At 39.5% G+C, this 14,643-nt stretch overlaps 1 protein-coding gene across 6 annotated transcripts in view; it reads right to left on the bottom strand.

Moving 5' to 3' along the window:
• The window catches only part of LOC142435892 (thyrotropin-releasing hormone-degrading ectoenzyme-like), a 373,691-nt gene that overhangs the window by 157,479 nt on the left and 201,569 nt on the right, over positions 1-14,643 (bottom strand). Inside the window, exon 8 of one of the 6 annotated variants that reach the window (XM_075539941.1) lies at positions 8,922-10,392. The exons of the other annotated variants lie outside the window; for them this stretch is intronic. The gene's annotated coding sequence lies outside the window, so the exon portion shown is untranslated. Of the gene's footprint in view, positions 1-8,921; positions 10,393-14,643 lie in introns of those variants that run through there. 6 annotated transcript variants of the gene reach the window in all.

Genomic DNA, 14,643 nt, shown 5'->3' with positions numbered 1-14,643 from the left:
AACAAAGAAAAAGAAGGAAAAAGACTAGTGAAATGGATAACACCACAAGAGTCAGGTAAAATAAAAGGGATACCCAAAATATGCACAACTGTGCTCCAAAAATGTTTTAAACTATAAAATGTACATATTTATAGAAACACACAACTTACCTAAAGTAATAAAGAATGAAGTAGATATTTTGAACAGAGCCATCATTAAGCAGAAATGAATCCTATTATTAAACTCACAACAGCAGCAGAACAAAAGTCTGTGCACACAAAGTTTCATTGTAGAATCTTACCAACTCTTCAAAGAAGAGCTGACTCTAATCCTACTTGGGCTATTCCAGAGTACAGAAAAAGATGAAATACTTGCAAACACACTTAATGAAGCAAACATACCCATGATATTAAAACCAGGCAAAAGCATCACTAAAGAGGGAAAATCATAGACACATATCCTTGATAAGCATAGATATTAACATTCTCAACAAAGTTTATTCAACAGTACACAAGAACATATTTAAAAATACATCAAGACCAAGTGGGATCCATAATGTTTATTTAAGAATGGTTCAATATTAGGGGGGGGAAATCAGTTCAATAACTACATTAAAAAATTTTAATTTCCAGAAAATTAATTTTCCTAAATATAACACACACTCTTGATAAAATAGTAATAGATGGGTAATTCCCATCAAAATCTAGGACACATATACAAATCAATGGCCAACATTAGTCACAATGAAGAATCACTGTAAGTATCACACTGTGCACAGGTACTGCACAAGAATGCCCTGAAGGGTTACTTCTATTCACTGTTGTGCTGGGAGTCTTAGTTAGAGCTCCGGTGCAAAAAAGGGAAAATTTAAATCATCCAAATTGAAAAAGTATAAATAAACTCTATTTTCAGATGTTATTATCAATTTGCAACAATAAGTCAAGATTCGTTTCCACCAATAAGCAGAAATCTGAAAAGAAACTCAGGAAAACACTGATCATTTACAATGCTGTTCTTCGTTGCTCTGAGACCATTCTGACACATAGGGAGCCGACGCACAACAGAACGAAACCCTGAGAGTCCTGCGCCGTCCTTACAAGTGTCCCCATGCCTGAGCCCATTCTTGTAGACACGTGCCAATGACTCGTTGATGTGCCTTCTTGTTTGCTGGTCTTCCATTTTACCAAGAATGATGTCCTTCTTCAAGGACTGGTCTCTCCTGATAATACGTCCAAAGTATGAGAGACAAAGTCTTGCCATCCTTGTCTAGAAGAAGCGCTCTGGCTAAACTTCTTTCATTGTACTAGTCAGTCATCAGCTGCAGTCATCATTGTACCAGTTTTTCATTGTACCAGTCATCAGTACTTTCAATATTTTTCTTTAGTACCACAACTCATTTGGATTAATTCTTCTTCGTTCATCCTTATTCAGTGTCCAACAGTCATATGTTTGTAAGGCAACTGAAAATACTATGGCTTGTAACATCAAAGCCTTTCAAAACTCCAGAAGCCTCGTGCAACAAATTTACCCAAAGTATTATGCCTTCTGATCTCTTGACAGCAGCTTCCATGAGCATTAATTGTGGATCAAAGCAAGACAGATTTTTGACAAATTCAATCTTTTCTCCCTTTACCACGATGGTCCAGTTGTGAAGATTTTCGTTGTCTTGAATTGACTCATAATCCAGAATGAAGACCGCAATCCTTGTTCTTCAAGTGCATCGAGACCTCCTCATCTTCACCAAGCAAGGTTGTGTCATCTTCATACACTAGGTTGTTAATAAGCCTACCTCCAAACCTGATGCTACATTCTCCTTCATAAAAGCCAGCCTCTCTGATTCTTTCCTTAGCATACGGACTGCACCAGTACAGTGAGAGGCTACAACCATTTACAAGAACTACTCAAAGGAAATACTTAAGAGTAAATCTAACCAGAGAAACAAAAGGCCAATACAAAGAAAACTAAGAACACAAATAAAATCAACCCAAAGAAAAATAAATAAATGATAGAGTGCACCATGTTCATTATACAGAAAGACACAGCATTGTGGAAATATCAATAACACCCCAAAAGATCAATAGATATAATGCAAACCTGACCTAGTTTCCAATATAACTCTTTAAAGAGAGGTAAAAACCAATTACCAGCTTTATATGGAAAGAAAAGAGACACTCTAGAGTAAGAACAATACTAAGGAAAAACAAGGTAGGATACATTATACTTCTCAATCTCAAAACCTACTGAACAGCCACTGGAGTGGAAAAAAAACAGAAGGGGAAGAAGAAAAGAAAAAGCCTTTTAGTGTTTCAATAGACTCATAATCAATGGAATGGAATAAAAAAATCCAGAGGTAAATCCATCCGACTATGGATAGCTGGTCCTTGTAAAGGGTCAAAATGCATTATCTAGGAAAAAATAATATTAAAGTGGTACTGACCATGCTGGATACTCATTTATAGAAAAATTAAACTGGGTATATATCTCATATCATACATAAAAGAAATTCAAGATGAATTACAGATGTGAAACCTAGAGCTAGAGAGGTTATCACTGATACCACAGGGACACACATGAGAGCCGTAACACAGAGCTAAATACACGATCAAATGTAAGTGAGAACACTTCAAGAGCAGGAGACACGCTGGATCACTGGGGTCTTCCTAAGAGCAGGCACTGCTGTGCACCCAAGGTGCCACCCAAACATGGAAAGGGAAGCCACAGCCCGGGGAAATGTGTTTGCCAGTACCAACGCAGCAAGGGAACTGATCTATAGAATTTATGGAGAACTTGAACACAAGAAAAAGATAAATAATCCAATAAAAATTAAGAAACCATAAATGGAATTTCATAATGTCAACCAGGAGGCCAACAACCATATGAAGTAATTCTTATGATTATAAGATATTTAAGAAATTAAATCAACACAACAAAGGGATGACTATACTTCAGCATTAATAGCAAAGTTTATAGAAAAAAAATGTAAAACAGCATACAAAAAAGGCTAGCAAGACTCCATATAAATCTGGTGGCACGGTAAAGTGATGCTGTCACTGTGAAAAATGGCGTAGCACTTCCTTAAATGTGGAAATAGAAATACCATGCGACCCAGCAAGCCATCTCCTTGGAAAATAAAAGCTGTCACACAATAAGAGCTGTGACACACACAGATACATGCACACTCGTGTTCCTGTAGCCCTCTTCAAAATAGCAAAAGCGATGGAGACAATCTAATGGTCAGCAACGGGAGAAAGGCTTCTCTAAGGTACATGCGCACAGTTGAATACTACACAAACTAAACCGTGAACTTGTAAAACACCTGGAGCATGAATAAACCTAGAGGATATTTTGCTGAGTAAAATTAATCAGTTGTAACAGGACAGGTAAAGTATGAAACCACTACTCTAAAAAGTAAAAAAAAAATCCACATTGAAAGAAATATTCTTTGATAATGATCAGAGGTTGAGGGCAAGGGAAGGTAGATTACGGACCAGAGGCAGGCATATTAACTACAGTAGAGAGGAAGGCAATGCATAAGAGCAGGGAGAGCAAAAATGACGAACGCTAGCCGGAGTCCCACAGCCAAAGTGAGCAGGTGTAAATACTGTTAATACCCAACCTTGCAATTAGGATGATTTCCAAGTAGATTCAGGATAAGCATGACGGCTGTAAGGTGTGGAAGGGAGACTGGGAGTATACCCGTTAAGTATACTTGTTTGAAAACTGATTACTTGTACAGGCATGTTTACTATTGCCAAAAATACATCCACGAATGTAGTCAAGCATATAGGGGCCAAGTTCTGAAACCTTCTTAGATATAACCAAAAACCTTGAGGGAAGACGTTGCTAGAGCTGCGGGCTCAGGGTCATGGTCAACTGTCACACCAGAGTCCACGAAGGCAATGCTGTACATCCCACCTAAAGGAGTAGTGTCTTGTTCTTAAACGCTTTTGAGGGGTCATCCAAGTGAACTACTGGCTTTCCCCCTCTGGAAGAGTGAGGAAGAAATTTGAAGCCATATGGGAATAATTGGATCAATGAACTAGGGGTCACGCAAACACCTGTCTCTGTCACGCTGAGACCAGAAGAACTAGGCCGGCTCTACTACCACTATCGGCTGCTCTGAAAGGGGTCGCATCAGAATATTCCCAATAGAGCAGACGTATGAGGAACACTCAAAATAACAGAAACCACCAGGCTTCCTAATCAGACACAGGTGATTCTGATCATGGCCCTCGGTCACCTGTTAGATCCGGAAATGAACTCACTCCCATGGCGCTCAAGTTTCAGCCAGGCAAGAGACTGTTTTTTTTAAGGAGTACAATAATCCTAGAGATATACGTCCACCTTGAGACTCTAAAAGAGCAGCATCTTCCCAAGGACAACAGCCAGTGGGATTAGGAATGAGGTAGGAATGGGAACAGGCAACAGAGGGAGGAAGTAATCTTAGATCGTGGGAAACGCAATGAATGACATAAAATGTGTACGAACTCTTTAATGAAAAACTGATTTGCTCCGTAAACAATGGCAAAGTAAAAGGCTGAAGTTAAAAGAATTACAATTGTATAAAGAATTGTTAGCAGCAGGGCCTAGTCCTTAAAGAAGGACTTCAGACTTGATAAAACAGTCAGCGTAGAGGAAACACACCCTCAGGGTGATGGAGTGAACCAGTCGCTGCAAAACTTGGCTGAGCCACTGCAGTGATTGTAAAGGAGCGCCCTGCTGGGCAGCATTTCATTCAGTTCTACCTGATGACACGAGGAGCTGGAAGCGATGCAACAGCACCTACCCACTGACTACTCCCTGTATGGCCGCTATGTTGTTAGGTACCCTCACACTGGTTCCACCATCCCTATGCATAACAGAGTAAAGCACCTCCCATCCTGCTCCATCCTCACACTTGGTCTTCTGTTTGAGCCCTTTGCCGCAGTCACTTCACTGTGTCAATACATCTCATCAAGGGCCTTCCTCTTTTTCACCGCCCCCCTACTTTACCAAGCATTCTGCCCTTCTCCAGGGTCTGGTCTCTCCTGACAACATGCCCAAGGTACATGAGATGAAGTCTTGCCAGCCTTGCCTCTAAGGTGCTCTCTAGCGGCACTTCTTCCAGGACAGATCAGTCTGGTTGCTTTTTGAGAAGGGTATGTCACGTCCAATATTCTTCACCAACACCACAGTCAGAATACATGGATTCCCCCCCTTACTCATTGTCCAACTTTACACGCATAGGAGGCAATTGAAAACACCATGGCTTAACTGGAGATCCCCTCATAGAGGGGCTTAGGAGAGGAGATGGGTCAGTCAGGGTGCAAGGTAGTACCGACGAAGAGCACAGCTTTCCCCCAGATCCTGGATGCTTCCTCCCCCCAACTACCATGATCCGAATTCTACCTTGCAGGGCTGGATAGGGCAGAGGTTGTACACTGGTACATATGAGGGCTGGAGGCACAGGGAACCCAGGGTGGATGATACCTTCAGGACCAGGGGTGTGAGGGGCGAGGCTGGGAGAGTGGAGGGTGAGTGGGTTGGAAAGGGGGAACTAATTACAAGGATCTACATGTGACCTCCTCCCTGGGAGAGGGACGGCAGAGAAGGGGGGGAAGGGAGACTCCGGATAGAGCAAGATATGACAAAATAACGATGAATAAATTACCAAGGGCACATGAGGGAGGGGGGAGTGGGGAGGGAGGGGGAAAAAAAGAGGACCTGATGCAAAGGGCTTAAGTGGAGAGCAAATGCTTTGAGAATGATTGGTGCGGGGAATGTATGGATGTGCTTTATACAATTGATGTATGTATATGTATGGATTGTGATAAGAGTTGTATGATTCCCTAATAAAATGTAAAAAAAGGAAAAGGGAAAAGAAAGAAAGAAAAGAAAATGATTAGGGCAAAGAATGTACAGATGTGCTTTATACAATTGATGTATGTATATGTATGGACTGTGATAAGAGTTGTATGAGCCCCTAATAAAATGTTTAAAACAAAACAAAAACAAACAAACAAACAAAACAACAACAACAAAAAAGAAAACACCACGGCTTGGGTCGAGCACACCTTAGTCCTCACAGCGACATTTTATAGTTATTGTGTTACCTAGAGATGTGTTAATTCATTTCAGACTACTATCTTTAAGAAACTTCAAGGTTAATACTAGTACGTCAATTTTAGAAATAGACATAGGTTTATTACAATTAAACAAATTGCCAAACTCGCCTTGTTAAAAAGTCAAAGAATGAAAGCCAGGATAGGCGAGAAAGCCCTTATAATATTGCCAAGAAAGCTCCCACACACTGGCCTCCTCTAGTATCACTCGTACCATTCCCTAACACCTGTCCACATGTCACTGTCTTAGAACTTACGACACTCTATTCCACACGCAACTAAACATAGAGCATAATTCCAGATGCTGTGAAATTAAAGCACGTAAGTTTAGGGAAGGAGAATTATGAGAGAATAGCTTGAATCCTCACTAAACAAAACTGTATTAAGTTAAGGAACAGGTTGAACAACCATAGCAGAACACATCTCAGAATATGGCTGAGAAGAGCAGCAACCTCAGAAGTCCTGAGCAGGAACACATGCGGGAGTTGGAAAAGTAGCAAGAAGACCTTCCTGGGTGGAATGGGAATGAGGTAGGACAGAGGGTGATGGCTACAGAACAAAGAACCTTAAGTAATAAGGCTCGAGTTTGCTTTCTACGTGGGACACAAGGCCACTGCAAGTCTTGTTGGAGAAGGGTGTGGTCAGATTTATTACTGGGAAGGGTGACTCTGGCTGCTGCAGAAAACACACTCAAGTCTGTCACACAGTTTTTCAAGATGAGAGCAAAATGAAATATGATTCCAACTTGATCTCCTCTCTCACTATATGGACTATGCTCATGAGAAAAATAGATAACTAGTGAATGAAGTGGATGTCATGAAAACACAGAACACGATATTTTAAGATAGACATTGCAATGATATATCTTTTTGAAATCTTTTTTTAAAGGTGCAGACATTAAACATTTTCCAAAAGCTTATCTACACATTATTTATTGTTGTTCAACTGTGTAATCTAACAAGATATTGAGAAGGTTACTTAGAAGTTGTTTAATAGTGAAGATATTTTAAAAGCATACCCTTAGAAAATTATATATTCTACCTTTAGTTAATCAGCAGAGCTATCCGATGGTTTAAATATGGGAAAATATTTAAAAGAAACTGGGGAAATTATCCATGCAGTGTACTATTCCCAGGCAAAAGGTGATGGAATTCTGCTTATTGGTGAATTTACTGATGTTCTACAAAGCTACCTGGATAAAAAATGGACAAAAAATTCCAGCAGGATTTTGCGGAGGTTGAGTTTAATGCCATCCAGATTCAAATCATTAACCTAAAGATCCATAAGTCATAGGAGACTTTAATTTCCTTTTAAAAACTGCTTTATAGAGAAATGTGTGGAAAACATGAAACTAAAGGAGGGAAAGATATTACTCAAACCAAACCAGTTAAAAATAACTAGGAATATTTCTCCTTGTATAACATTTGAGTGTTGCATTTTTATAGAGATTTTGTTATACTATATATAAAAAATTATATATCATATTAACATCCTAATTTTTTTACATTACTATGAGCTGTTCAAAATTCCCTCATGGATTGAATCTTGGCTACATAAGTTTCCATGAAAAAAAGTAACAGGGCTATTGGCATCTTTATTACTCTTCTACATGTTCTAAATAAATTTCTATGCATGAAATCTCCAAGTTGAGTTTTGAAAATTGGCATTTGGCTTCTGTGATCCCTGAAAAAATCTCTAAGTTTGTGTTTTCAGTCTTTGTCCACCATCATGCGGTGGGGATAGTCACAGTGATGGCCCACAGGAATTCAACCCTCGGTGTGTGTCGAGTTGGAATGAAGTCCTTGAAATCTGAACTTGTAAGCGTTAAGAATTAGGATCAGCATAAATGTGTTTCCCATACACAGGTTATTAGTTGACCCTCTTCCATGGTTTCTCTGACAGCAGTCATTCCTTAATGGAAATCTTTACTTCTCTACTGGATTTGATCAGAAATAAATAACATGATAAGTAAAGGTGTAAGCACAGGCTCATGGAATCAACAAAACGGGTAGCAGATGTCCAAAGCATATAACATGTGCAAGCCAAGCAGATAAGATATAGGGAAAAGAGAACATCAGAGTGGAAGGGAACTGGGAGCGACTAAATGAAACTAACATTTAAAAAAATGTTGAATGCAATAACAGTTATATTTTCTGGTTCATTTTGGACCCATCAGTTATAACTTCACAATCAGCTCTTATTGACCACATGAGAATGGTAGTCATCTGCACTATAATCAGGTGGCTCATGACATTATCCGATCCTGTACAAAGTTAACTTACACTTAGCGTCATGTTGAGCATACCCTTGAAATTGTACTATGGTATTTAGAACAGCCCTCGCTCCAGCTGGGAACCAACAGCAGTGGTTCAATGAACTAAGAAGATGCAGGATCACAGGACAGAAAGTGAATATGGACATTTTAAAGTATGATTTTAAGAAACAAGGATCATGGATATCTGGGAAGGGCTCACCACCAAACATTACAAAACAAAATAGTGAAATCTTTCCAAGTGACTTAAAAGTACTATTTCTTTTGACTACCTCAGGCCTTAATTTTTTTAGCTACCAATTTCCAAATAAAATGTTTGTGCTAATGCCTAAATTCAAATGTAAATTGCATTTGACAAATGCTAGTTTTTAATAAATTGCCTTTATTTTTGATTATTCAAATGCACTTGCTATGATAAAACCAAATTTTAAAAGCAACATAATTTAGCATCTTGGTAAATGAAATGAAAACAACTAAGTGGAGTACAAAGATAAAAGTTCACAGAATATAAAACAAAAAGGATTTGTGTACCCATATAAAAAACAATTCCAAAATTAAGTTCCTTCTTCAAATTAAATGAAGAGATTTATTTCATTATACACTCAGGCTTAATGGGTTCAAATCATTGGACTAGTATAGCTAGTGCTAAAGTTATTAATAGAAATACATCATAATCTGTTCCAAATGCTACATACAGTCCTGGCTGTAGTAAAATAATAGTAATAATGTTGAAGAAAGTGCAACTATTTCAGTATCTGAAATAGCCACCTCCGCAGATTCCATTAGAACAGAAACACGGCTCCTACTTGTGGAATCATTTTCCTTCTAATGATGCAAACTATTTGACTGATCAAGGGCCAACTTATGGCAGTATCACAGTGAGCCATTGAAAATGTGTCCGAAACTTCTGGATAATAAACAAACAAGTTTCACTAGTCAGGATCTATTTTTAGAGACAAAGCAAATGGTAAAAATGATAAGGCATGGCTACTGTATTCTCCATGGCTTTGCATATTGTTTTATTTGCAAAGCAGTCAGTTTTAAGCCATCCAATTCTCAATTTTCTATGGGCAGATTTAGCAATCGGTGAGACTCAAATAGGAATGAGAAACAGGGGAAGAGTTCAATGAACAGAGATCATATTTTGGGTCTTAGCATAACTCACAAACTGAAAACATGGGGTGGGGGTGTCATGAAGTACATATTTATTTTAGAAATATATATATAGTGAAAATTGCTCTGATGGAATGAATGATGCCTCAAATGGGCTTCCACACAGAAGGAATGGGTACAGAGGGTGGTGGATTAAAGGAGGCACACCTGAGTTAACTATTACTGATGCAGAGGGATGGATGCAAAAGAGTTCACTACATCTTCTGTCAGCTTTTTCATATATTTGAAATTCTTCATAATAAAATGTTAGACTGTCAAGTGGGAAGTAGTTCTAAGCTTTCTGTGTATGCCGGGAGTAGGCATCATGATGTCATCCTAAGGCATATGTTTAAAAGTATTTGATGAATATTATCTTCAAGAAAGTCAATCATTTCAATCTTGCTTTCCTCCTTGACAAAATGGGCAAATGATATTTAGCTCTCATGGTCATTCTAAGGGTTAAAAAATCACAAACAGAGGAGTATTTCTTATATAAACTGTACAGCGCCTTAAGGCTGAAGGAGCAGAACTAGAACTTCTGCGACCATGTGCTCTCCATCTGCATTCTGACCTTGATTTGTTCCCTGCACTGAGCTACTAAACTCGTGGGTAGATCCCAGCACATCCATTCCCTGCTTAGGGACAAATTACCAAATGGTAGTGTAATTGCCATGGGAAAATTATGACTCTGTTCTGAATTATCTCCATCATAAATCCAAAACCAGTCAAACAAGCTCTGTCACCAGAGCGACAGGCCTGCTCTATAGTGACAAGAGTCCCACATACAAGTGCCCATAAATCCGTGAGTACCACCGCCCTCCAACGTCATCCTGAAGCAGGCGTTCACGTCAGATGCGGAAAGCCAGGCTGGCAGCATGTTGGGCACCACTGTGGAAACAATGCAAATGAGGTGATAGACAGCCGTCAGCAAGAGAAAGCCCCTTCATCTGCCTCTTGTCGACTGTACACGTGGCTGCAGGAAGCTGTTTGTTTGCTTCTGCATATTTTTCTACTGCATTGAAGGGGGAGGGGAGAGGGCGTATTACAATTAAGAAGCTTAATAGGCACTCGGGTCTCTTTCTTTTAACTTGAATCATTTCTGTTACTAGAGGTATAAAAGCCTGTCGAAGAAATAAACTTCTCTCAAGCAATCACAGTGAGGGACATGACAAGGACCAGAGAAGGACACATCTTTGTGCGAGTCCTTATTTTCTTCTCTAGTCTTGGGGGAATGTTCATCTTGACTTAACAGAGAGATGAAACATCGACTATAATTCCTCATGATGTACAGAGGTATTTTCCTGCCTCTCAGAATGTTATACTCTATTTCAAATTAGAGTTAAAAGCCACCCAATCCCATTGCAGATGAAATGTGGGCAGTAAAAAAGATTTTTTCTATGGGAGAGCGAGGCGGGACATCAACTAAAAGGCGGGTTCTGTTGAAAAGCTAGCTGGGCTACCCTGAATTCAGCGGTGAGGAGGAAGGTATGCTGGGTAGTTTTTGTTTGTTTTGACACTTTGCTCTCTTTCTTCAGGGGTTCAAGTACAGAGAAAGGGTAAAGGTACACCCATGGCTGAGCTGTGACATGTACACAGTAGACGCTGCACTGAAACAATGCTATGAAGTTACTTGAGAACTTACACCTGCAAAGGACTTTGTATTTATACCTCACCATTTTATATTCTTAGAATTATTATACACTGGAATAGTGTTTAAATCAAATCAAATTAAGCAAAAAATACATGAAGTTTCTCTATCACCTGGAGATTTTTTTTCTAGGTAACAGTAACTAAGAGACAATTTATAAATCTCTACAGGCAAAGAGGGATGAAGGGAAATTGCTTTCTCTAGCAAGAGTTTGCACTAGACTACAAAACTAACGGTTGATATTTCAACCCACTCAGCACAGCCATGAAGAAAACTACGGCGACCTGTTTTTGTACCATCGATGGAGGTGAGAAAATTGCTCTCTGACCAGCGGAATGGCAACATCTCTACTGTATCTCAATTTAACATACAATTTTGTTTCTGAAAATACACTATTTATATAGAAATTTTATTAAATTGGGGATCTTTAGGTTAGGAATATAAACCATAAGCTTTCTTTGATTTTTCTTTAATGCTGATGATATTCAAATAAAGTTTAGGAAAGAGTAATGATTATGATGTTCTAACTCAATGATGAATAACAATTCAAGGACATTAATGGTATGGATTTACTATTTTCTATCAGTGACACTCATTAATTAAAATAATCATCCTTCGTTACTATCTGAAAATTATCCCTCATTACCATTTGTAAGAGGTAATTTTCTAAAGTAGAAGCATCAATAAAATAACAAAGAATGACAAAAATACAATCTAACAACAGTGATATGTGCTCATATTCTAAATATGAAAATCCAAATAAGTATATATCTTTTTAAAATTATCAAAATATCTTATATTTTCCTGAAATAATGGTATATAATTCAAGATTATTAATGAAGTTGCAAGTCACATGAAATTGAAAAGATGAGGGGGTGTAGGGAGGGAGGGGGAAAAACGAGGACATGATGCCAGGGGCTTAAGTGGAGAGCAAATATTTTAAGAATGATGAGGGCAATGAATGTACAAATGTGCTTTACCAATTGATGTATGCATGGATTTTGATAAGAATTTTATGAGTCCCTAATAAAACGATTAATAAAAAAAAGAAATTGAAAAGGTGAGAAAATACCGTCAAGTTAACTGAATCATATTTATAAAAGGTCTAAAATATAAATTTAAAACAAAACAATATCATTATTATTTAACACACAACACTGGAAAAACAATAATTTTTATAAGACTCATATAGTAATAAGAAAAAAGATGACTGATAAAATAGTTCATTAAAAATTATAGTTTTAAGAAAAAAATGCAAAATTCATAGAACCTAAGTGGCTAAAAATCACCATAACACGTAGACTCACTGTTATTTTGTTCTAAAAGAAAATATCTCAATTAAAATATTATAAAAGAATCAATTTATTCTTTCTTACCTGATTTATCAGTAGTTTAACCAGTATCCACTGAATCCTACAAGCATTATGAATAAGCCAGGTATTTACACTTTCTATAATATCTCTTGTCTTTATGGAGCTTTATTTATTGACTTTTAAATTTCTTTCTTGGTATAAAATTTTATTTTCATTGTTCCAAAGGACAGCATTGATTCTGCAGCTCCGGGAGATGCACATATCTGATCAGAGCACACAGGAGCAGATGAAGGGGCAGGAGGAGAGAGTGGAACACAGCCTGGCCCACCAGGCCGTGAGGATGATATTCCTGAGTAGAGCAGCCAATCCACAGAGAGGACAACATGGCTAGCCCCACTACGAGACATAATGCCCCTCAGTGACCAAGGGTGATACAGGGGACAGCACCGGAGACACAGTGTGTGAATTGCACCTGACCTGATCCCACCACACTGAGGCAAAGCACTGGGGGAGTGCAGCAGAACAGCAAGAGAATGGAGAGGCAAGGTCCCCAGGGAATGCTGAAAGTGGACTTTGGGGCCAGGGCGTGGTGCCCCAACAGACTGGACTGGAAAACGCTCCTAAGGGCCAGCAAACGATCCCTGAACTAACTACAACCTTTTCTCTTGAGAACTGTTTTGTTCTGTTCTTTGTCAGTGTTTTTTTTTTTTGTTTTGTTGTTTTGTCTGGTTGTATACTGTTGCTCTGTTTTCCTCTTTCTTGTTTTCGTGCACGTTAGAGTCTCCACAGGTCTGTCTGAATAGGACAGGCAGGATGAACTATCTGGAGGAAAAACAACGGGACCGACAGTTCCGGGGGGACTTGGAGTAGGGGGGTAGGGGGGTAAGGAAGTGGTGTTCACAAACACAGGGACAAGGGAACAGCATGGGACCCAAAATGGTAGCAGGGGGGGGGGAGTGGCAGGCCTGGTGGGTAATGATCAAGGGTAAGGTTGCGTAGAGAAGAGGTATACTCTAACCCAGGTGGTGACGAAGCATGGTAGTAGGGCAGGAGGAAAGTCAAGGGAGATGGAGGAAAGAGCTAGGAGTCAAAGGGCATTTATGGAGGTCTAGACAAAGACATGTACATGCAAATATATATAGGAGGATAGGGAAATAGATCTATGTGTCTATATTTATAGGTTAAGTATTAAGGTGGCGGAAGGACCTTGGGCCTCTACTCAAACACTCCCTCAATGCATGAATATTTTCTTTTATTAAATTGGAACTCTATGATGCTCACTCTCCCGACACAACTGCTGGAGCCAAAGTCGGTGAACAAGTAAATGTGGTGAAGAAAGCTGATGGTACCCGGCTATCAAAAGAGATAGTGGCTGGGGTCTTAAAGGCTTGAAGATAAACAAGCGGCCATCTAGCTCAGAAGTAACAAAGTCCACATGGAAGAACACACCAGCCTGTGTGATCAAGTGGTCCCAAGGGATCAGTTAACAGGCATCAAAGAACAAAAAATCATATCATTGGCTGCACACCTCCATGATAGGATCGCTGAAGACAAATGGGTGCATAAGCAAATGTGGTGAAGAAAGCGGATGGTGCCCAGCTATCAAAAGAGATAGTGTCTGGGGTCTTAAAGGCTTGAAGGTGAACAAGCGGCCATCTAGCTCAGAAGCAAAAAAGCCCACATGGAAGAAGCACACCAGCCAGTGCAATCACGAGGTGCCAAAGGGACGAGGTCTAAGGCATCATGCAAAAAAAAAATGATGTGTGTGTATATGTATATATATGTGTGTGTATGTATGTATGTATATACATACCATATTGAATGAAGGGGGAAGTGGAGACCCAAGGCCCAAGTGTCGGCCAATGGAGATCCCCTTATAGAGGGGTTTAGGAGAGTAGATGGGTCAATCAGGATGCGAGGTAGTACCGATGAAGAACACAGCTTTCCCCCAGATCCTGGGTGCTTCTTCCCCCCAACTACCATGATCTGAATTCTACCTTGCAGGGCTGGATAGGGCAGAGGTTGTACACAGGTACATATGAGGGCTGGAGGCACAGGGAATCCAGGGTGGATGATACCTTCAGGACCAAGGGTGTGAGGGGCGATGCTGGGAGAGTGGAGGGTGAGTGGGTTGGAAAGGGGGAACTTATTACAAGGATCCACATGTGACCTCCTCCC

Source organism: Tenrec ecaudatus, assembly GCF_050624435.1.
Source record: "Tenrec ecaudatus isolate mTenEca1 chromosome 6 unlocalized genomic scaffold, mTenEca1.hap1 SUPER_6_unloc_1, whole genome shotgun sequence".
Lineage (NCBI taxonomy): Eukaryota > Metazoa > Chordata > Mammalia > Afrosoricida > Tenrecidae > Tenrec > Tenrec ecaudatus.
This window is presented reverse-complemented; position numbering and strand designations above follow the sequence as displayed.